A 25,438-nucleotide genomic window follows, 5' to 3' on the forward strand; every position below is an offset into this window, starting at 1 on the left:
GTAGAATAAATTTTATCCCATTTGCGAGACATAAAAATTGTGATAATGTATATTTGTGATATAAGTAGGAATTACATTTTGAGATGTTAGATATAAATTATTAAATTAAGAACAAGAGTCAGGGATAGCGTCTGTCTCCGCGGGCACAAGACCCCGTGTGGAGAAGTGGTGGGCAAGCCATCATGGGCCACCCATGGGAGTGAAACGTTCGAGGCTTGTGGAGACGAGATGAGCATGTTAGCCTTTTATTATTTTTCTCTAGGGAAAGCTTAGGGCCAGTTAATAGTTGTTGTACATGGGCTATTTGCAGCCTCCATTGCATTTCTACCTAGTCTTGATTTCTGATGTCTCCTCCATTGCTACATCACCTGTCTGCTCCCTTACCTGCCCACCCCCGCTTATTCCTCCCACCGATCCCTCCCCTTCATCTGCAGTCCCCCACTTTCCCCTACTGCCCCCCCCTCTACTCCACCTTCTCCTCCTCCTACTCCTTCTTCCTGCTCTTACTCCTCCCTCCTCTTCCTACTCCTCCCTCTACTCCACTTTCTCCTCCTACTCCTTCCTCTACTCCACCTTCTCCTCTCTCCTCCTACTTCTCCTCTTCTCCTCCTCCTACTCCTCCCTCTACTCCACCTTCTCCTCTCTCCTCCTACTTCTCCTCTACTCCTCCTCCTACTCCTCCCTCTACTCCACCTTCTCCTCTCTCCTCCTACTTCTCCTCTACTCCTCCTCCTACTCCTCCCTCTACTCCTCCTACTCCTTCTTCCTGCTCTTACTCCTCCTTCTTCTTCCTACTCCTCCCTCTACTCCACTTTCTCCTCCTACTCCTCCCTCTACTCCACCTTCTCCTCTCTCCTCCTACTTCTCCTCTATTCCTCCTCCTCCTCCTCCTACTCCTTCCTCTACTCCACCTTCTCCTTCTCCTACTCCACCTTCTTCCCTCTCACTCTATCCACTACTCATTCTTCCATCTCCCCACCACCATATCTATATCCCTTATATGCTTCCTCCCTTCTTATTCCTTACCAATTTCCTCCACCCATAGACAACTCTGCCTCTACCTGACGACATTATATTTTTGAAGGAAAGTTGCTCTGGCCACTCTTCCGCCACTTCCCAGGGGGGAATCCCACACTAACGAAAAATTATTCAGACATGAAAGAACTGTTTTGGGCACTCTCAAGGAAATAGTGCGGTCCTGACCCAGATTCCCATGGAAGTAAGACACCTGTAAGGGAGGTGGCTGTCCCTCATGTTTTTTCTTCACTAAGCCCCCAGAAATCTCATGAAAGGAACACATGAAACACTAACAATCAATTTGCAACTCTCTACAGAGGGGGGTCAGCAAGAGAACTGTAAATAGAAAGACAAATACCCCCCAATCTCACACAGAAATAGGTGAGGAAACCTCTCCTACTGCTCCTCATGGTTGCTTTGAACAGATGAAAGAAGAAACAAGACACCTTTCAACAGAGCATGCAGTAGCTTTACCAGATCCTGACTCCACTCTGTTTGCGGATAATGAGGAAAGGTACCATACTGGATTTGCTGTTGCTACAGAAGATCAGGTACGTCAAGCATCTTCACTTTCCTCACTCACATCTGCTCAAGACGCTGAATTGACAGCCTTCTCAGTGGCATACAAAATGCCTGAAGGAAGACATGCCAATACCTACACTGACTCAAGATATGCCCTGGGTGCAGCACATTATTTTGGATCAATCTGGAAGATAAGAAGCACCACTCAGCTGACTAAAAGCTGCCAACCAAGCCACAAGTGCACCAAGGGAAGTGGACAGAATGGTGTCCGCTAAAGAAACTTCTATACTCACCATGTAGATCCTACCTACAGATCTCAAGCTTCTGAAAGAATGACAAGCAGCTACTGACCCTGAAGAAATACAAAGCTGGAAAAACAGAAAGGGGCAACCCTTGAAGACGGGCTGTACTCCAACGCTCTCAAGCTCTGTTTACCCAAAAACATGTACTGGGCAGTGAGCCCATGGAACTTTATACCTATCCAAGACCCTCATGAACTCTTTGATCTCTAAATACTCCTAAGCACCTAGCTAACTCTCAATATCCCTTTCAAGAATCCAGGTGACAAAGAGCTACTGGGTCAAATATGCACTAGTTATAATAGACATTTTGTCAGGATGGCCAGAAGCCTAGCCGGTCATCAATGTGACAACCAAGACCATATACCCAATAGTGCATTGTGAAAGTTGCAGAGATCACTCAATGGATTCATTGTTCCAGATTCAAGACTCTCTCTCTCTCTGCAACATGAGAAGTAACATTTGTTGATTTTGACACACTTTTGACTCTAAAGAAAAAAAGATACCAACAAGTAGGTGTTTGATGGCCATAATAATGCCTGACCACTTGCCATCGATGGAAAGCCGAGGACCCCAAAAGGAGACCTCGTGAAGCTAAAGAGATCCAAACGCCAAGCTCCCTCAGGATTATTTGCCCATCCTGAGTTTGTGGTGATATTAATATTGACTAAATGATCCGAGTCCACCTACGCTGGTGTAGCGTGAGACAGGTTTAATACTACAATGCATAAGCAAATGCGCCCTAGCCAAGGTTATTATGTCCATACACATAATACATGACAAGGTACTCTTGACACACCACATTCATGCTTCAGAACATAAAGAGGAGCACCCCTCTAAAGGGAAAGTTTGACACACATATATATATATATATATATATATGGATGCCATAGGTGTGCCAAGGGGGGTACCAGATGATTTTGCAGTAAAAGGAAAGTTTGAGTCCATTTTCCCAATCGTCACTGCTAATAATTATAATAATATTTTGATTTGCATTTATTATATCTATTGCAACCAACAACGTTTACCTGTCACCATGACTTGTTGTGCCTATATTCCAGATAACACAGGTCCATATGGTAATGTAAGCTCGTCTATTTATGATGTCCCTCTGAAGAACTAAGAAGACTTTAAGAACCGTTACTTCATAGGGTTTTGTGCCTTTGGGCTAACCTGTCTTCTGAAACTAACTAATAAAGTTTATCTCTTAGAATATTTACATTTCATAGGGGGGACTGATGTAGAATTATTAAAAAATCTTTATTGTACTTGTATTGAATTATTGCACTAACTCCATTTTAACCTGATGCTGTGACAAATCCTCCATTTTGTCCTCATAACCTGACTTCTCCATATGAAAACTACATTACATGACAGAATTGCTCAGCACATCTAACACAATAGACAAAGACTGTATTTTTCCATAAAGATATGACTAACCCAGGAACTGCTGAATTTCCCCTAACTCGCAACATAGTATAAATTGAAGGCCATGAGAACACTGTAGTAATGAAATGTTCTATTCATAAGAGACCTTGCACCTGACCACGAGATCTGACATCACCGACCGTGTAAAATGACGCTCAAGACCCCCTTGTCCCCACCCGTGTCCAAAATAATACCACCTCTTGGTGGGTGGACACGAAGTTAGTCACATAATGTTTAATCCAATTAATGATGTTTATTTGTTATTATCTGATAACCAATGATGATGTCATTTTGCTTTTAAAAAGATCTGCACAACTGTTTTCCAACCAGATTGCATTAAATTTTCTGAAGTGCTTTTAACCTGAACTCCATGTGTCAGTGTGAGCTTACTTCTGCGTATACGCAATTTAATCATCTCAGATTTGGACAGGAACAGATAGACATTTAAACATATTTGTTTATTTCTAAATTAATCCACATCATTAGTGTTAGTGAGTGAGTGTGTGTGTGTGTGTTAGTGAGTGTGTTAGTATTAGTTAGTGAGTGTGTGTTAGTGTTAGTGAGTGTGTGTGTTAGTGAGTGTGTGTGTTAGTGAGTGTGTGTGTTAGTGAGTATGTGTGTTAGTGTTAGTGAGTGTGTGTGTTAGTGAGTGTGTGTGTGTGTTAGTGAGTGTGTGTGTGTGTTAGTGAGTGTGTGTGTGTGTTAGTGAGTGTGTGTGTGTGTTAGTGAGTGTGTGTGTGTGTTAGTGAGTGTGTGTGTGTGTTAGTGAGTGTGTGTGTGTGTTAGTGAGTGTGTGTGTTAGTGAGTGTGTTAGTGTTAGTGAGTGTGTTAGTGTTAGTGAGTGTGTGTGTTAGTGAGTGTGTGTGTTAGTGAGTGTGTTAGTGTTAGTGAGTGTGTTAGTGTTAGTGAGTGTGTGTGTGTTAGTGAGTGTGTGTGTGTTAGTGAGTGTGTGTGTTAGTGAGTGTGTTAGTGTTAGTTAGTGAGTGTGTGTGTTAGTGTTAGTGAGTGTGTGTGTTAGTGTTAGTGAGTGTGTGTGTGTTCATGAGAGTGTGTGTGTGTGTGTCTTAAGCACTTACCTTTCTCCAGCGCCGGACTCCCTTAACGCTGGGGATCTCTCCGTCCCCATCCGCCTCTCAGCTCCGAATGCACATGCGTGGCAAGAGCCACGCGCGCATTCAAACCGCCCATAGGAAAGCATTACTCAATGCTTTCCTATGGACGTTCAGCATCTTCTCACTGTGATTTTCACAGTGAGAATCGCAGAAAATCCTCTAGCGGCTGTCAATGAGACAGCCACTAGAGGCTGGATTAACCCTCAGTGAAACATAGCAGTTTCTCTGAAACTGCTATGTTTTCAGCTGCAGGGTTAAAACTAGAGAGACCTGGCACCCAGACCACTTAATTGAGCTGATGTGATCTGGGTGTCTGTAGTGGTCCTTTAAGTGTATGTGTTTATGCATGCACTGGCATACATACCGCGGTCGCACGGGTCGCAGCCCTGCGACCAGGTGCCCTGCCGCCATGTGTTGCGGCCCCTGCCTGCGCAGAGTAAGCGCTCGCGCGGGGGTTAGGGGGCGGCCCGGATCAGTTTTCGCACCGGGGCCCCATGGGTTGTGTGTACGCCACTGCCTTCAGGGGTTAATCTGACAAAGGATTCACAGTGCTGGGTACAAAAATACAGAAATAAATGACATACAGAAACACAGATAACAAATTGCAAAACACTCCATAAAATAAAATAGGAGAAAACACAAGAAATCCTTACATATATTTACCCGTTATATATAATTCTTGTGGGAGATTCAGATGTTCCAGGTCTCCAAGTGGTTGTTGAGAAAAGAATTCTCCCTGGATAGCCCAACATCCTCATTATATATCTCAAAACTAGTTGTTGCTAAGTGGGCAGACCCCTGAGGGGTTTGACCTGGCAATTTATTGCCCACTCCATTTTTTCTTAAATGATATTGTCTGTTACAAATACCCTCTGTCTGCCACTTTGTTGCAACATATTTGTGTCTTATCTCGAACTAGCCCACAAAAACAATACCCTATGGCATTCGTATGAATGAATGACTGACCCCCCAGCATATGGAGTGTGCCGCATATTGACCGCCCAGAAGCTGCGGTTTGCCTTGTTGAACTTTTTCACCTCCCAATCGTCGATTAAACTGCTGAACGACCGACCACCCTGCAGGAGGAGTGTGCCCCTTATTAGCCACCCAGAAGCTGCGGTTTGTGGTTAACCGCAGCTTAGTTGACGAACGGCTGGGTGGTCATCGTTCGAATGAACGAACACGTGGCAGCGGCCATCTTTAACTGCCGAACGCCCAGCGGGGTTTTGTCGTCAATCTCATGGTACTGTTTTCGGTCACTATTCTTCACGAACCCCGCTGGGACCTCCAGACTTTCCTCCATTTGTGGATAATCATACGAACACAGTGCCGTTCGGTACTTTTATACTCCCAAAGCTAGACCGACCTTATGCCTTTGAACTATGGGACTAATCCTGGGTTGACTTCTGCCGGATGGCCGTTGAGACAAACTTTAACCCCATGGTGATCCCACTGTATTCGTGAGATCTGAGCGCTGTTTGGACATATTGAGAGCTCAGATCCAAGCTATCTGAGGATGTGTTGAACTTAGGGGTTGAATATTGTATAATACGAGTTATGTATTTTTATGTGGTTTTTGTTACAGTTTCAGCTTAAGAATATTTCCTGTACCTGGAGATAATTAAGTTACTATGGTCACTTAAGTCAATTATCTCCTAGATAGAGGGGAGGGTTCAGAAAGATGCACTTTATTCTGATTGGTTTATGTTCCTTGTATCACTGTGTTCCATCAGGTCCAGAGGGGTGTGCCCCTGGCCTGAAAATGTGTATATAAGCAATGCTTTTGTGCTCAATAAACCAGACTTCTTAACCTCAACTCGCAGCCTCGACTCGTGTTGTAGGGAAATGCCAATCACTAGCTCTGCTCAGATCTCCAGGAATACTCAACACTTCCAGGAATATCGATAGGTGCTGAAGTGGAACTTTTCACTGCTCTGCAAGCCCAGGCACAAAGACATCCCCGCGGTCCAACCCTCAGCTAGCCTGGGGCAACCGTAACATTGTCCTTTGAATAACCCTATGTCAGAGCATACGCACCAATACCTTTTTCAATGCCCTATGTCCAGCTCTAGTGATGGCTATTTAGTTGTTACATTTTATAACTTAGGCCTGGTGCTAGATCAAAGCCCACAATAAATGTTATCTCAACATTTACAAAAACAACTTGTAACACATCAAATGCCAACTCATGCTTTAGAATGACATTTGGGGACTCCAACATTCCAATAAAGCCACCTTTGATCTCAGAAACCTGAAAACTTATTTCACTAACTTCCTCCCTCCGTCTATCCCAGTGGGCCTCTTCACCCACACATGTAGATGTCAACACAAACTACCTCATTTTTTCCAGATGCATGCACAGTCTCTAATCTCTGTAATACTCAATTGTCTCTCAAAGATTACCACCTCTCATCTTTTGTTCTCGAGAGATACCTCACCTATCATCCTCAATCTCACCTTCCTCAATTCAGGAGAAACCTTAATTCTCTTGACCTTTAGCAACTGTCAGCTGATGTAATTTCTCAACTATCGTCCATCTCTAATTTCTCTTGTCCCTCAAGGAGGACAATAAACCTCAATGAAGATGTGATGCACTCATTATTACTCATCTATTGGGAGGAGGTCCCCCTATTTAGTTTTCAAAGTTTCTCAAAGTGCTTTTACCTGGTTCGGTATTCGCAACCTACCGAACACCGACCACCCTTCTGGCTCGTTAACTAGAAAGTAACCAAAGACCTAAGTGCTCTTTCTGGGTGGCCGCCATTCATATAACCAAAACCACGTGCTACAGAAAATAGTGGACATCTTGTCTGCCGAACACAGGCAGCAGTACTTTGACGTTGAGTGTATGGAACTCTGGTCTGGCTACCTGACCTCGTGATCCCCGGGAAAGATAGTACCACTGCCTACGCAGTTCCCAGACAAGCCAGAAGAGTGCTTTTCACTGAACAGACACTTCCGAACAAAGAGATAATTCGCTCCCTATGAGCCAGGGAAAACCTTCCTTTGTTTTCGTATGGGAACTCTCGAAAGTTGACCGGCAAAAGCACCAAACGCCCTGGAACTAATTTGGGCATGGGACCACGTGTGCGGTCAGTCAAAACTTTACTCCAGTGGCGATTCTTTTCTCAAGCCATATTGTTATGGAAGGCTCTCAGCCAATCAGTAGTGCCCCTTTGAAATATCTCAGAGAAGACAAGTGGCAGAGGCAGAGATAAACATTGCTGAACCATTTGTGAACAGTTTAATTCTTAAAGGTACATTTATTACAGTGAAGTGGTTATGGTGCCTGGAGGTTCCCTTTAATGGATTGAAATGTAAGTTATTGTTTTTATGGGTCTATTTTAAAACAATCTACATTTCTTTAACAAGAAAGGGAGACTGAAAAAAAACATTCCAGTCTGAAGTGTGCTTTCCAGTATCCTCCCAAACTCACCCTGTAAATAAACAATGTTTTTTTTGTTATTTTAACCCCTTAACACCGCAGCCAAATGTACAAGTTGTGAACGAAACAAAACGTAAACAAAACCTGGCATTTGCGCTATATGTCTGTCCAACCGTAATTCACCTCTTTCGTATTAAATGCACCCCCCCTTATTATATATCATTTTATTCAGGGGAAACAGGGCTTTCATTTAATATCAAATATTTAGCTATGAAACATAATTTAATATGAAAAAAATGGGAGAAAATAAGATTTTTTTGATTTTTTTCGTTCTACATGACATTTTAACTGTCAATGTCATAATACTGTTTGCTTTTACTGCAATAAAATACACATATTTGTATTCAGCAAAGTCTCACGTGTAAAACAGTACCCCCTATGTACAGGTTTTATGGTGTTTTGGGAAGTTACAGGGTCAAATATAGCGTGTTACATTTGAAATTGAAATTCGCCAGATTGGTTACGTTGCCTTTGAGACTGTATAGTAGCCCAGGAAATAAATTTACACCCATAATGGCATGCCATTTGCAATAGTAGACGACCCAAGGTATTGCAAATAAGCGATGTCCAGTCTTTTTTAGTAGCCATTTGGTCACAAACACTGGCCAAATTTAGCGTTCGTATTTGTTTGTGTGTGAAAAATGCAAAAAACGCCAATTTTGGCCAGTGTTTGTGACTAAGTGGCTACTAAAAAAGACTGGACATACCCCATTTGCAATACCTTTGGTTGTCTACTATTGCAAATGGTATGCCATCATAGGGGTAATTTTCATTCTTGGGCTACCATAGGGTCATAAAGGCAACGTAAGCAATCTGGTGAATTTTAATGTGAAAAAAATTAAACACAAGCCTTATATTTGACGCTGTAATTTTTGAAAACACCATAAAACCTGTACATGAGGGGTACTGTTGTACTCAGGAGACTTCGCTGAACACAAATATTTGTGTTTCAAAACAGTAAAAAGTATTGCAGCAATAATATTGTCCCTGTAAGTGCTGTTTGTGCGTGAAAAATGCAAAAAACTTCACTTTTACTGGCGATATCATGGTTGTAATACATTTTACTGTTTTGAAACACTAATATTTGTGTTCAGCGAAGTCTCCTGAGTAAAACAGTACCCCTCATGTACAGGTTTTATGGTGTTTTCAAAAATTACAGCGTCAAATATAAGGCTTGTGTTTCGGCATGGGTGGTCAGGCAGGTCCCGCTAATTGTAATTAATTAGGATACCTAATTATGTAAAATTATTACATAAATATATGTGTAGAATTAATATATGTATATATATATACATATGTGTATATATACGTATATATATATTTTTCTTTTACTATTTTTATTTATATATAGGTATATATATAGTGATATATACGTATATATTTATGTATATAGATATATATATATTATTTCGTTCTACGTGTATTTTGATATAAATATATATATATTAATATCACAATACAGTTAGAACGAAATAAAACACATCTATATATTTTTTAATATTTAATTTTTAATTTATTTTTTTTACGTATTTACATTTTTTTTTAATATTATTTATAAATATATATATAACAATAATTATATATATATTTAATCAGTATCAGTCTACGTGTAATTTGATATTAATATATATATAATTATATATATATATTAATATTAAAATACACCTAGACGGTGTGTGTGTGTATGTATATGTGTATATATATACTTAGATCATATATATATAATATATATATATATGATCTAAGTATAATTTTTTTTTTTTACACTTATTTAACATTTATTTTATTTGATTTCAGCCAGCAGGGGGACCAACTGTACCGGCCATGTGATTGTGAGGTCCTCGCAAGGACCTCACTCTCACATGACCGGGAGGGACCGGAGGAGGAAGATGTGCCGCGGGGGGGGCTCCCTGGGAGTCCCCCCAACCGCGATCGCCGGCGTGGGACCGCCGGCGACCGGGTAAGTTACTAAAAACCGGAGGGCGTACTATTACGCCCTGCGGCATTTAGAGACGCTTTTAAAAGGACGTAATAGTACGCCCTCCGGTCTTAAGGGGTTAAAATAATATCCATTCCTGAACACATTTTTCTGAAAGAGGCCACTACCATCAGGGAACACCATTTCCATGAAGGGGTGTACATGGTCTGCAACAGAGGCATAACTAGAAACCACAGGGCCCCGGTGTGAAAATTGCCCTGCCCCCCCCCTCCATAGATCTTCCCTCCGCCCCATTGCTCCATTTGTGTAATATAACACATACAGATACATACACAGACACATATGCTAATAGACAGACACATAATGACACTACTACAGATACAAACATTGACACGCAGATACACAGACTGACACACATATAATGGAATTATAATGATAGGTACCTTGATCCCAGGCTCAAGCTACTAAGATGATCAGATGTCCAGTCTGTTTTTACTTTCATGTTATGCTTTGTAACTTTTAGTCTTGTTTCGACTGTCTGACAAATAAGCACAAGTAAGTATAAAATCATGACCTGTGACATTCTGTGGTTTCTGAGGAGACGATTGCAGCTTTACCCTCAACCCCCTCCCCCCTCCCCCTGATGTCCTAATGTTTTTATATATATATATAACCATTAAAATATGCTTAGTTCTATAATTTCCCTTCTATGGTACAGTGTGACTACACCCATCTGGTTTTTGGAGCGCAAGTCACAAAGCTGTCTTTACAAAGTAGTATATAATTTGTAAGCTTACACAATAAAAGAGGGAAGTAATCTTTGAATCAAAAACTGCCTGGTCTGATTACTTTCTCTGAGCAGATCGTAATTAACGTGTCAATTTGGTTTCCACCTGAACATATCTCCGGGTAAATTAATATCTGTAACACACACATGCTGATACACACACACATATAGACATGCATGCAGACACACTTAAAGGATCACTATAGTTTCAGGAAAACAAACCCGTTTTCCTGACACTGTCATCCTTGGGGACCCTCACCCTCAGGGTCCCCCTCCCATGGCGCTGAAGGGGTTAAAACGCCTTTAGCAGCTTGCCTTAATTCAGCGCTGGGCTCCCTCCCCCTGCCGATGTCAGCTCCCGAATGGAGCAGAATGCGCATGCACGGCAAGAGCTATCCTATGGACGTTCAGGAAGACAGCCACTAGAGGTTGGATTAACCCTACTATGTAAACATGTTTACATCTGAAGGGTTAAAACCTGAGAAACCTGGCACCCAGACCACTTCATTGAGCTGAAGTGGTCTGGGTGACTATAGTGTCCCTTTAATGAAAAACATTTAGATACACATAATGATGCGCATACAGATATAAACAGTGACACACACACAGACAAACAGATACACATACAGACACAAATATACTTACAGACAAATATGCAGAAATCATATACACATAAAGAGCACACAGACACACATGTGGATACACAGACACACATACAGACAGATACACATATAGATATGCATTCAGATCAACAGGCACACTTAATGACAAACATTCAGATACACAGAATGATACACATACAGATACATAGGGGCACACACTGACACACGTGCAAACAGATAAACATACAGACACACAGATACCCATACAGACAAACAGATACACATACAGACTCAAATGCAGACTGTAGCAAACTCACCCCTTTAATCCCTTAAGGACCAAACTTCTGGAATAAAAGGGAATCATGACATGTCACACATGTCATGTGTCCTTAAGGGGTTAAGCGAGTTTGCCATGAGTTTTTTGAGGGGGCTGCTTGCCCGCCTCCTGCCTTGTGACTATGGTCCCTGGGAGACTTTGCCAGTTAAAAACACTATCTGGACTTATTGGTGTTTTAAAATACTGTTCTGGCCCTTAAAATGGTACTGGCACAATTCTGCAACCTTAAATTGGCATTTCGGATGCAGCCGAAGTAGTCGAAGTGGCCACCATTCGCCAACCGAACACGTGGTGGCGGCCATTTTTATTTAGTCAAACGCGGTCAGCGGTGTGTGCCTCAAATTCTTGGGAATAAAATCGGCTACAAAACAGCATGAGCACAGCTGAAGTTATTGAATACCTCCAGGGGTGTGAGGCCATCCAATTCTCTTTAGTAGTGATGTACCGAACGGTTCGCTGGCGAATAGTTCCCGGCGAACATAGCGTGTTCGCGTTCGCCGCGGCAGGCGAACACATGCGCGGTTCGATTCGCCCCCTATTCGTCATCATTGATTAAACTTTGACCCTGTGCCTCACGGTCAGCAGACACATTCCAGCCAATCAGCAGCACACCCTCCCTAGCAGACCCTCCCACCTCGTGGACAGCATCCATTTTAGATTCATTTGGAAGCTGCATACATTTTTTTTTATTTTATTTTTATTTATTTATTTTTATTTATTTTTTTTATTCTTTATTTTTGTAGTGCATGGAGGTATAACAAATGAGCATGTGGTACCCCAACAGCATTCCTCATGCTTTTCAAGTAACAATTGTAACAATAGGGTATATGTTAATACCCTAGTCTGCGCGGAGCCCTCCATGGGTGAAGATGGATTAATTTTTTTTTTGCGCTCAGGTTTTTTATTTTATTTTTAAGTTCGACGGGTATGATGGCTTTTTATTTGGCCTTTTTTGGGGCTGAAAAATGAAGATTTTAGAAAAAAGAAGACGTTGAATAGTAAGTTGAATTTTACTTTACAGGGTAGTAATTTTATTCCCCCTCACTATTTTTTAGGGTGAGGGGGGTAGGTAGGGGCTTTTTTATTTGGGTGTGTGACTAGGGGCTTGGGGACCCCTAGTCACCTTTGATGGGGGAGGGGGGGGATTTTCATTTAGGGCCCCCACACACTGCACATACTATACACACACTGCACACACACTGAATACACTATGTACACTCTACACACACTGCACACACACTGCACACACTGCATACACTATACACACACTGCACTAACTATACACACACTGCACACACTATACACACACCCTATACACACACTGCATACACACTATATACACACTATACACACTGCACACACACTATACACACACTATACACACAATACACACACACACTGTACACACTATACACACTATGCACACACTGCATACACTATGCACACACTACACACACTGCACACAATATACACACACTACACACACTATACACACACTGCACACACTACATGCACTACACACACTGCATACACACTATACACACACTATACACACACTGCATACACTATACACACACTGCATACACACTATATACACACTATACACACTGCACACACTATACACACTGCATACACACTATACACACTATACACACACTACACACTATGCACACACTGCATACACTATGCACACACTACACACACTGCACACAATATACACACACTACACACACTGCATACACACTGCACACACTATACACACTGCACACACTATACACGCACTACACACACTGCATACACACTATACACACACTATACACACACTGCATACTCTATGCACACACTATACACACACTGCATACTCTATGCACACACTGCACACTCTATACACACACTGCACACACTATACACACACTGCATACACTATACACACACTGCATACACCCTATACACACACTATACACACTCTGCATACACACTATACACACTATACACACACTACACACACTATACACACTGTGACGAGAGCAATCTCGCCACATTGCATTGGAGAAGCCTGGTTGCCCGCCTGCTGCCTTTGGACTATGGCCCTGGGAGATTGGGCCCTTTAAAAACCGTATTCGGCCCTAACAGAGTGCATGTCACTCATTCTGGCCCTTTAAATACAGTTGGGTCATTCGGTACTTGCCCTGTGTGAGCGGTGATACCCCAGATAGCTATGCCATGGAGCCCATTCATATAATGAAAGACTATGGGAAAGACTTTAGCTCCATGGCAATTGAACTGTATGTGTGTGGTCTGAGCGCCATTCAATAATATGCGCTCAGACCTAAGCTATTTGGGGATATGTTGCATGTCTTTATTTTATGTAGTAAATGTAACCTTGTGTATTTTATTGTATTTTATGTCTTTTTGCAACCATGTGCTCAATGGAGTCTGCCTCTATCCCTGGATATAACTGGATTATTTTCCCCATTGTCTCCAGGAAAGAGGGCTCTGTAAAACCGGTCGGAGCCAGATAGCCATGTGCTAGCCAGGGCCCACAAGATATTTTACATACTTTTGAACCCCTGGTCTCATTCATGCCATTTTTTAATATGTTGTTCCCCTGAATGGATTGATTGTGAATATGTCATTTTTATGTGAATGTGATGTATGGTTTTAGAGTTATGAAAGTTGGGTAGAAAGTATGTTTAACTGTATGTATAATTGAGTTTCCTCTCAGGATAAGGGGAGGGAATATGTGGGATGTAACTGTGATGTGATTGGTTGTTTTATCCCTCCCTGTGGGCAGTCCTGTATTTGCAACAACTGTAATAAAAACCAGGCTGGGTGTGCCAGCACCTCAGACCACTGCTTGACCCTCAACATGGAGCCTTGTCTCGTTCTTGGGGAGATCCACTGTATGCTGATAGGGACTGACTGCCAGGAGTGTAAGACGCTTGGGAACTTTTCCTGTTCGTCTGCTAGCAGCTATTTGTGAGGTTCCAGTTTGGAGTGCTATTTTGTATCCAGTTCAGGAGTTTGGTGTTCTGCAGTAGCTGTGCCTGTCTCTCAGAAAGGGGCATATCGCCTAAACGGATTTTAACCCCTTGTCTGCTGAAACGGTCCGTTACAATTGGTGGCAAGCGGCGGGATCGTTCCTACAGCCAGAAGGACAGCTACAGGAGACACCATTTCTGTGGATTTTACAATTTAAGGGCAACGCATGTCCCAGTACAGCGACCCCAAAAGCAACAGGATGGAACCAGCAGTGTTATACGAGGAGGAGGACCTGGATGGCCAGGATGCATTAAGGAAAGGCATCTGGATAATGTACAATACCAGCGGGGTGAGAGTCTCCCCAGTGAAGAGCAGCAGTTGCAGAAGCAAGTGGCCCTGCGGATGCCCTTCCTGGGAAAGCAGCCCCTGGAGGAATGGGTGAAGGAACTAGAGCACCGGGTATGGCAGGAGCTATGGCTGGAGGATGCCTACCAGGCGCTCTGGTGGTATATGGCACAGTATATACCCTGGACAGCCGAACATGACAAGCCAGAGGGAGAGGAGTTTGATGGTGCTGGCTTGTTATGGGAGTCCTTTGAAGAGCCTGGCTTCGAGAGCCCTGCGCAAACCAGACTTCAGGACATTTTCTATGAGAGGGAGGCTAGGCATGAGTGGGATGACCCCCATGAGATAGAGCAAGACCTGGCTCACCTAGCAACCCTAGAGTGGGAACTGGAGCAGGACTACCGAGATCTCTTCCACTCCATTGGGAAGGCTCAGCAGGACAGTAAGGGGACAGATCCAGATCCAGACCCATTCAGCTGGGCAGATATTGTAGAGTGTTACTGGGAAGGACCCCAGGTGGCCGGTAGAGATGGGACCGAGGTCTCTCCACCGGTCCTGCAGGGAATTGGGAGCCCAGTCTCCATTCCCCAGCGGCAGGCTGAGTTACAGGGGCAGAGGTAGTTGTTCCTGCCCCCCCAGCAGCAGAGTGATACGCCGGGAAGGCAATGTGACGTGCAGGGAGAGGAGAGCAGCGTCCTCCCTCCCCAGCGGCAGGCTGAGTTACAGGGGGCAGAGGTAGTTGTTCCTGCCCCTGTGGCGAAACTGACCTCGCCACGTGTCCTTGCCCGCCTCTTGCCTTTGGACTATGGCCCTGGGAGATTGGGCCCTTTTACAAAATGTATTCGGCCCTAACAGAGTGCATGCCACTCATTCTGGCCCTTTAAACACAGTGGGGCCATTCGGTACTTGCCCTGTGTGAGCAGTGATACCCCCAGATAGCTATGCCATGGAGCCTATTCATATAATGAAAGACTATGGGACAGACTTTGGCTCCATGGCAATTAAACTGTATTTGTGTGGTCTGCGTGCCATTCACCTAATAATGTGCACGCAGACCTGAGCTATCTGGGGATATGTAACATGTCTGTGTTTGGTGTAATAAAAGTGACTTTATATATTTTAAAACATAATCCTGTATTTAGGTCCCCACATGTGTAATGGAGTTTTGTCTTTGACCTGGGAGATAATTGGATTACTTCTCCAATTATCTCCAGGGCAGAAGGGAGGAAGCCAGTATGCATTGTGGGGATGTTTTACTTTTACTGTTTGAGCCAGATTAAAATACTGCCAGCCAGGGGGAACAAAAGATAATTTTACTAACTTTTGAACCCCTGGTCTGATTCATGCCATTTTTTTATATGTTGTTCCCCTGAAAGGATTGATTGTGGATATGTATTTTTATGTGAATGTGATGTATGGTTTTAAAGTTACAGAGTATGTGTGGAAACTGTATTTTACTGTATGTAATAATTATGTTAATTGCTTATCTGAGGGGAGGGGATGTGTGGGTTGTATTGTTACTTGATTGGTTGTTTTATGCCTCCCCCTGGGTGTGTCCTGTATGTGCACAACTGTAATAAAAAGCAGTCTGGGTGTTCCAGACCTCTGATTCTGCTTGACCCTCAAACCGATGTGTCGTCTCGTTTTTAGGGGGAATTGGATTGTATGCTGACTGCCAGGAGTGTAAGCGTATTGTATGCTTTTCCTGTTCGGCTGATTCCAGGGTTCGTGTGTTTCCAGTTCGGGAGCTTCCAGAATTCGTACAAGTTGCAGTTCAGGAGATTGGTGATTGCTGTAGCTGCTGGTCTATGGAAAAGGGAGATATCGCCTAAACTGGGTTTTATCCTCTTGTAAGTGAAACGGTCCGTTACAATTGGTGGCAGCGGTGGGATCGTTCCTACAGCCAGAAGGACAGCTACAGACAACACCAATTCCTTGGAGTTACAAATTGAGGGCAATGTTAGCACTCGTGCAGCGCCCCTGGCAGCAGAGGTATCCAGCGACTTGGAGCAGACAAGTATGGAAGGCTCTGACGCTGAAGATTATGGGCTGGCCGAGGTGAGGCAGTGAGTGGCCCAGTATGGGGGTTATGTATCCATGGAGATATTCCAGGGGATCTGGAACCAGGTCATGGCTAAGCGAAAATCAAGGATGGATGGAGAGTATACTCAGCGGAAAGAGTGTTACAGCAGCAGAGTAGAGGCTGCATCCGAGGAGGTTAGCCGTCTTCCTTTGAGGCGGCAGTGTGTAACCCAGGGACCTAAAGGTGCCGTCCTTCCTCCCCAGCGGCAGAGTAAGTCCCAGGGAGCTAAAGGTGGCGTCCTTCCTCCCCAGCGGCAGATTGTATCACAGGGAGCTAAAGGTTCAGTCCTTCCTCCCCAGCGGCAGATTGTATCACAGGGAGCTGAAGGTGCCGTCCTTCCTCCCCAGCGGCAGTGTGTGTCCCAGGGAGCTGAAGGTGCAATCCTTCCTCCCCAGCGGCAGTGTGTATCCCAGGGAGCTGAAGGTGTCGTCCTTCCTCCCCAGCGGCAGTGTGTACCCCAGGGAGCTGAAGGTGTCGTCCTCCCTCCCCAGCGGCAGTGTGTACCCCAGGGAGCTGAAGGTGTCGACCTTCCTCCCCAGCGGCAGTGTGTATCCCAGGGAGCTGAAGGTGCCGTCCTTCCTCCCCAGCGGCAGTGTGTACCCCAGGGAGCTGAAGGTGTCGTCCTTCCTCCCCAGCGGCAGTGTGTGTCCCAGGGACCCCAGGTGGCCGGTAGAGATGGGACCGAGGTCTCTCCACCAGTCCTGCAGGGAATTGGGAGCCCAGTCTCCATTCCCCAGGGGCAGTGTGAATTGCAGGGAATTGGGAGCCCAGTCTCCATTCCCCAGCGGCAGGCTGAGTTACAGGGGCAGAGGTAGTTGTTCCTGCCCCCCCAGCAGCAGAGTGATACGCCGGGAAGGCAATGTGACGTGCAGGGAGAGGAGAGCAGCATCCTCCCTCCCCAGCGGCAGGCTGAGTTACAGGGGGCAGAGGTAGTTGTTCCTGCCCCTGTGGCGAAACCGACCTCGCCACGTGTCCTTGCCCGCCTCTTGCCTTTGGACTATGGCCCTGGGAGATTGGGCCCTTTTACAAAATGTATTCGGCCCTAACAGAGTGCATGCCACTCATTCTGGCCCTTTAAACACAGTGGGGCCATTCGGTACTTGCCCTGTGTGAGCAGTGATACCCCCAGATAGCTATGCCATGGAGCCTATTCATATAATGAAAGACTATGGGACAGACTTTGGCTCCATGGCAATTAAACTGTATTTGTGTGGTCTGCGTGCCATTCACCCAATAATGTGCACGCAGACCTGAGCTATCTGGGGATATGTAACATGTCTGTGTTTGGTGTAATAAAAGTGACTTTATATATTTTAAAACATAATCCTGTATTTAGGTCCCCACATGTGTAATGGAGTTTTGTCTTTGACCTGGGAGATAATTGGATTACTTCTCCAATTATCTACAGGGCAGAAGGGAGGAAGCCAGTATGCATTGTGGGGATGTTTTACTTTTACTGTTTGAGCCAGATTAAAATACTGCCAGCCAGGAGGAACAAAAGATACTTTTACTAACTTTTGAACCCCTGGTCTGATTCATGCCATTTTTTATATGTTGTTCCCCTGAAAGGATTGATTGTGGATATGTATTTTTATGTGAATGTGATGTATGGTTTTAAAGTTACAGAGTATGTGTGGAAACTGTATTTTACTGTATGTAATAATTATGTTAATTGCTTATCTGAGGGGAGGGGATGTGTGGGTTGTATTGTTACTTGATTGGTTGTTTTATGCCTCCCCCTGGGTGTGTCCTGTATGTGCACAACTGTAATAAAAAGCAGTCTGGGTGTTCCAGACCTCTGATTCTGCTTGACCCTCAAACCGATGTGTCGTCTCGTTTTTAGGGGGAATTGGATTGTATGCTGACTGCCAGGAGTGTAAGCGGATTGTATGCTTTTCCTGTTCGGCTGATTCCAGGGTTCGTGTGTTTCCAGTTCGGGAGCTTCCAGAATTCGTACAAGTTGCAGTTCAGGAGATTGGTGATTGCTGTAGCTGCTGGTCTATGGAAAAGGGGGATATCGCCTAAACTGGGTTTTATCCTCTTGTAAGTGAAACGGTCCGTTACAATTGGTGGCAGAGGTGGGATCGTTCCTACAGCCAGAAGGACAGCTACAGACAACACCAATTCCTTGGAGTTACAAATTGAGGGCAATGTTAGCACTCGTGCAGCGCCCCTGGCAGCAGAGGTATCCAGCGACTTGGAGCAGACAAGTATGGAAGGCTCTGACGCTGAAGATTATGGGCTGGCCGAGGTGAGGCAGTGAGTGGCCCAGTATGGGGGTTATGTATACATGGAGATATTCCAGGGGATCTGGAACCAGGTCATGGATAAGCGAAAATCAAGGATGGATGGAGAGTATACTCAGCGGAAAGAGTGTTACAGCAGCAGAGTAGAGGCTGCATCCGAGGAGGTTAGCCGTCTTCCTTTGAGGCGGCAGTGTGTAACCCAGGGAGCTAAAGGTGCCGTCCTTCCTCCCCAGCGGCAGAGTAAGTCCCAGGGAGCTAAAGGTGGCGTCCTTCCTCCCCAGCGGCAGATTGTATCACAGGGAGCTAAAGGTTCAGTCCTTCCTCCCCAGCGGCAGATTGTATCACAGGGAGCTGAAGGTGTCGTCCTTCCTCCCCAGCGGCAGTGTGTATCCCAGGGAGCTGAAGGTGCCGTCCTTCCTCCCCAGCGGCAGTGTGTACCCCAGGGAGCTGAAGGTGTCGTCCTTCCTCCCCAGCGGCAGTGTGTGTCCCAGGGACCCCAGGTGGCCGGTAGAGATGGGACCGAGGTCTCTCCACCAGTCCTGCAGGGAATTGGGAGCCCAGTCTCCATTCCCCAGGGGCAGTGTGAATTGCAGGGAATTGGGAGCCCAGTCTCCATTCCCCAGCGGCAGGCTGAGTTACAGGGGCAGAGGTAGTTGTTCCTGCCCCCCCAGCAGCAGAGTGATACGCCGGGAAGGCAATGTGACGTGCAGGGAGAGGAGAGCAGCATCCTCCCTCCCCAGCGGCAGGCTGAGTTACAGGGGGCAGAGGTAGTTGTTCCTGCCCCTGTGGCGAAACCGACCTCGCCACGTGTCCTTGCCCGCCTCTTGCCTTTGGACTATGGCCCTGGGAGATTGGGCCCTTTTACAAAATGTATTCGGCCCTAACAGAGTGCATGCCACTCATTCTGGCCCTTTAAACACAGTGGGGCCATTCGGTACTTGCCCTGTGTGAGCAGTGATACCCCCAGATAGCTATGCCATGGAGCCTATTCATATAATGAAAGACTATGGGACAGACTTTGGCTCCATGGCAATTAAACTGTATTTGTGTGGTCTGCGTGCCATTCACCCAATAATGTGCACGCAGACCTGAGCTATCTGGGGATATGTAACATGTCTGTGTTTGGTGTAATAAAAGTGACTTTATATATTTTAAAACATAATCCTGTATTTAGGTCCCCACATGTGTAATGGAGTTTTGTCTTTGACCTGGGAGATAATTGGATTACTTCTCCAATTATCTACAGGGCAGAAGGGAGGAAGCCAGTATGCATTGTGGGGATGTTTTACTTTTACTGTTTGAGCCAGATTAAAATACTGCCAGCCAGGAGGAACAAAAGATACTTTTACTAACTTTTGAACCCCTGGTCTGATTCATGCCATTTTTTATATGTTGTTCCCCTGAAAGGATTGATTGTGGATATGTATTTTTATGTGAATGTGATGTATGGTTTTAAAGTTACAGAGTATGTGTGGAAACTGTATTTTACTGTATGTAATAATTATGTTAATTGCTTATCTGAGGGGAGGGGATGTGTGGGTTGTATTGTTACTTGATTGGTTGTTTTATGCCTCCCCCTGGGTGTGTCCTGTATGTGCACAACTGTAATAAAAAGCAGTCTGGGTGTTCCAGACCTCTGATTCTGCTTGACCCTCAAACCGATGTGTCGTCTCGTTTTTAGGGGGAATTGGATTGTATGCTGACTGCCAGGAGTGTAAGCGGATTGTATGCTTTTCCTGTTCGGCTGATTCCAGGGTTCGTGTGTTTCCAGTTCGGGAGCTTCCAGAATTCGTACAAGTTGCAGTTCAGGAGATTGGTGATTGCTGTAGCTGCTGGTCTATGGAAAAGGGGGATATCGCCTAAACTGGGTTTTATCCTCTTGTAAGTGAAACGGTCCGTTACAATTGGTGGCAGCGGTGGGATCGTTCCTACAGCCAGAAGGACAGCTACAGACAACACCAATTCCTTGGAGTTACAAATTGAGGGCAATGTTAGCACTCGTGCAGCGCCCCTGGCAGCAGAGGTATCCAGCGACTTGGAGCAGACAAGTATGGAAGGCTCTGACGCTGAAGATTATGGGCTGGCCGAGGTGAGGCAGTGAGTGGCCCAGTATGGGGGTTATGTATACATGGAGATATTCCAGGGGATCTGGAACCAGGTCATGGATAAGCGAAAATCAAGGATGGATGGAGAGTATACTCAGCGGAAAGAGTGTTACAGCAGCAGAGTAGAGGCTGCATCCGAGGAGGTTAGCCGTCTTCCTTTGAGGCGGCAGTGTGTAACCCAGGGAGCTAAAAGTGCCGTCCTTCCTCCCCAGCGGCAGAGTAAGTCCCAGGGAGCTAAAGGTGGCGTCCTTCCTCCCCAGCGGCAGATTGTATCACAGGGAGCTAAAGGTTCAGTCCTTCCTCCCCAGCGGCAGATTGTATCACAGGGAGCTGAAGGTGTCGTCCTTCCTACCCAGCGGCAGATTGTATCTCAGGGAGCTGAAGGTGCCGTCCTTCCTCCCCAGCGGCAGTGTGTGTCCCAGGGAGCTGAAGGTGCAATCCTTCCTCCCCAGCGGCAGTGTGTATCCCAGGGAGCTGAAGGTGTCGTCCTTCCTCCCCAGCGGCAGTGTGTACCCCAGGGAGCTGAAGGTGTCGTCCTCCCTCCCCAGCGGCAGTGTGTACCCCAGGGAGCTGAAGGTGTCGACCTTCCTCCCCAGCGGCAGTGTGTATCCCAGGGAGCTGAAGGTGCCGTCCTTCCTCCCCAGAGGCAGTGTGTGTCCCAGGGAGCTGAAGGTGCAGTCCTTCCTCCCCAGCGGCAGTGTGTACCCCAGGGAGCTGAAGGTGTCGTCCTTCCTCCCCAGCGGCAGTGTGTGTCCCAGGGAGCAGAAGGTGCCGTCCTTCCTCCCCAGCGGCAGTGTGTACCCCAGGGAGCTGAAGGTGCCGTCCTTCCTCCCCAGCGGCAGTGTGTATCCCAGGGAGCTGAAGGTGTCGTCCTTCCTCCCCAGCGGCAGTGTGTACCCCAGGGAGCTGAAGGTGCAATCCTTCCTCCCCAGCGGCAGTGTGTATCCCAGGGAGCTGAAGGTGCCGTCCTTCCTCCCCAGCGGCAGTGTGTACCCCAAGGAGCTGAAGGTGCCGTTCTTCCTCCCCAGCGGCAGTGTGTACCCCAGGGAGCTGAAGGTGCAATCCTTCCTCCCCAGCGGCAGTGTGTATCCCAGGGAGCTGAAGGTGCCGTCCTTCCTCCCCAGCGGCAGTGTGTACCCCAGGGAGCTGATGGTGTCATCCGTCCTCCCCAGCGGCAGTGTGTAACCCAGGGAGCCGAAAGTGTCGTCCTTCCTCCCCAGCGGCAGTGTGTACCCCAGGGAGTTGAGGGTGCAATCCTTCCTCCCCGGCAGCAGTATGTACCCCAGGGAGCTGAGGGTGCAATCCTTCCTCCCCAGCGACAGTGTGTACCCGAGGGAGCTGAAGGTGTTGTCCTTCCTCCCCAGCGGCAGTGTGTCCTGTAGGGACCAGAGACCGTCAGTCTCACACCCCAGCAGCAGGACAAAATAATGAAAGGGGAGACAGCTGGTCCCCCTCTCCACCAGCAGAGAGAGTGTCAGGGAGAGGAGCCTGTTAACCCCTCTCCCCAGTGGCAGTTGACAGTCCAGAGAGAGGAGCTTGTTACACCCTCTCTCCAGCGGCAGCCTAACCCACCAAGGGGAGATGTTGAGCCCCGCAACTGTGCAGATGGGACCGTAGTCTCTGCACTTACAGCCCAAGGGGTAGGGACGGTCGGTCCTGTCCCCCAGCCCCAGAGCTGTGTACCCAGAGGGGAGACGGTCGGTCTCCCCCTCCCACAACCAGGCTCCAATCAGGCTACTTCAGTGGTAGCGCTGGCACCAGGGCAGAGTACCGCTGGTCTCTGCCCACTCAGCAACCCACCAAGGCAGTCTACCAGCTCCCCGCACAGCCGTGGTGAGGAACCTGAACCTGGACAAGCTGCTACTTTATCCAGGTGGAGTAAACATTTATTGTGGGTGGGAGGTACTGCTGTTTGTGCTTCGTGGGTGGGTTGCTGGACTAACCAGGGCACTGACCGGCAGGAGGTCAGATACCCTGTTAGTCTAGGGGGTAAAGGGGAGAAGTGTGGCGAAACCGACCTCGCCACGTGTCCTTGGAGGGGGCTGCTTGCCCGCCTCTTGCCTTTGGACTATGGCCCTGGGAGATTGGGCCCTTTTACAAAACGTATTCGGTCCTAACAGAGTGCATGCCACTCATTCTGGCCCTTTAAACACAGTGGGGCCATTCGGTACTTGCCCTGTGTGAGCAGTGATACCCCCAGATAGCTATGCCATGGAGCCTATTCATATAATGAAAGACTATGGGACAGACTTTGGCTCCATGGCAATTAAACTGTATTTGTGTGGTCTGCGTGCCATTCACCTAATAATGTGCACGCAGACCTGAGCTATCTGGGGATATGTAACATGTCTGTGTTTGGTGTAATAAAAGTGACTTTATATATTTTAAAACATAATCCTGTATTTAGGTCCCCACATGTGTAATGGAGTTTTGTCTTTGACCTGGGAGATAATTGGATTACTTCTCCAATTATCTCCAGGGCAGAAGGGAGGAAGCCAGTATGCATTGTGGGGATGTTTTACTTTTACTGTTTGAGCCAGATTAAAATACTGCCAGCCAGGGGGAACAAAAGATACTTTTACTAACTTTTGAACCCCTGGTCTGATTCATGCCATTTTTTAATATGTTGTTCCCCTGAATGGATTGATTGTGGATATGTATTTTTATGTGAATGTGATGTATGGTTTTAAAGTTACAGAGTATGTGTGGAAACTGTATTTTACTGTATGTAATAATTATGTTAATTGCTTATCTGAGGGGAGGGGATGTGTGGGTTGTATTGTTACTTGATTGGTTGTTTTATGCCTCCCCCTGGGTGTGTCCTGTATGTGCACAACTGTAATAAAAAGCAGGCTGGGTGTTCCAGACCTCTGATTCTGCTTGACCCTCAAACCGATGCGTCGTCTCGTTTTTGGGGGGAATTGGACTGTATGCTGACTGCCAGGAGTGTAAGCGGATTGTATGCTTTTCCTGTTCGGCTGATTCCAGGGTTCGTGTGTTTCCAGAATTCGTACAAGTTGCAGTTCGGGAGATTGGTGATTGCTGTAGCTGCTGGTCTATGGAAAAGGGGGATATCGCCTAAACTGGGTTTTATCCTCTTGTAAGTGAAACGGTCCGTTACACCCCCCAGCAGCAGAGTGATATGCCGGGAAGGCAGTGAAAAGTGCAGGGAGAGGAGAGCAGCATCCTCCCTCCCCAGCGGCAGGATGAGCTACAGGGGGCAGAGGTAGTTGTTCCTGCCCCCCAGCAGCAGCGTGATTTTTGGGGAATTGGGAGCCCAGTCTCCATTCCCCAGCGGCCGAGTGATGTGCCGGGAATTGGGAGCCCAGTCTCCATTTCCCAGCGGCCGAGTGATGTGCCGGGAATTGGGAGCCTAGTCTCCATCCCCCAGCGGCAGTGTTATTTATTGGGAATTGGGAGCCCAGTCTCCATTCCCCAGCGGGAGATACAGCAGGGAATTGAGAGCCCAGTCTCCATTCCCCAGCGGCAGAGTGTCCAGCAGGGAATAGAGAGCCCAGTCTCCTTTCCCCAGCAGCAGGACACTGTATTGGGAGCGGAGACAGTCGGTCTCCCTCCACAGAGGATGAAAGTATGTATGGGAGAGGAGCTTGCTACCACCTCTCCCCAGCGGTGGACCATTAATGGGCAGGGAATAGAGAGCTCAGTCTCCTTTCCCCAGCGGCAGAGTGTTCTATCGGCAGAGGAGCCTGTTACCCCCTCTCCCCAGCGACAGCTTAGAGTATCCAAAGGGGAGACAGTCGGTCTCCCCCTCCGGAAGCAGAGCTGTGCAACAAAAGGGGAGACAGTCGGTCTCCAGCAACCAGGCTTCAACCAGACTACTCCCGCAGTAGTACTGGCATCAGGGCTTAGTACCGCTGGTCTCTGCCCACTCAGCAACACACCAAGGCAGCCTACCAGTCCCCCACACAGCCGTGGTGAGGCACCTGGACATGGACAAGATTCTCCCTTACTCAGGTGTAGTAACCAGTTATTGTGGGTGGGCTGTACTGCTGTTTCTGTTTTGTGGGAGGGCTGCTGGACTAACAAGGGCACTGACCGGCAGGAGGTCAGATACCCTGTTAGTCTGTTTGGAAAAGGGGAGAGATGTGACGAGAGCAATCTCGCCACATTGCATTGGAGAAGCCTGGTTGCCCGCCTGCTGCCTTTGGACTATGGCCCTGGGAGATTG

General features: G+C 46.6%; 1 pseudogene; it reads right to left on the bottom strand.

The window, feature by feature from the left end:
* The window catches only part of LOC134568416 (zinc finger protein 850-like), a 153,746-nt pseudogene that overhangs the window by 102,036 nt on the left and 26,272 nt on the right, over positions 1-25,438 (bottom strand).

This window comes from Pelobates fuscus, chromosome 7 (genome assembly GCF_036172605.1).
Source record: "Pelobates fuscus isolate aPelFus1 chromosome 7, aPelFus1.pri, whole genome shotgun sequence".
Classification (NCBI taxonomy): domain Eukaryota; kingdom Metazoa; phylum Chordata; class Amphibia; order Anura; family Pelobatidae; genus Pelobates; species Pelobates fuscus.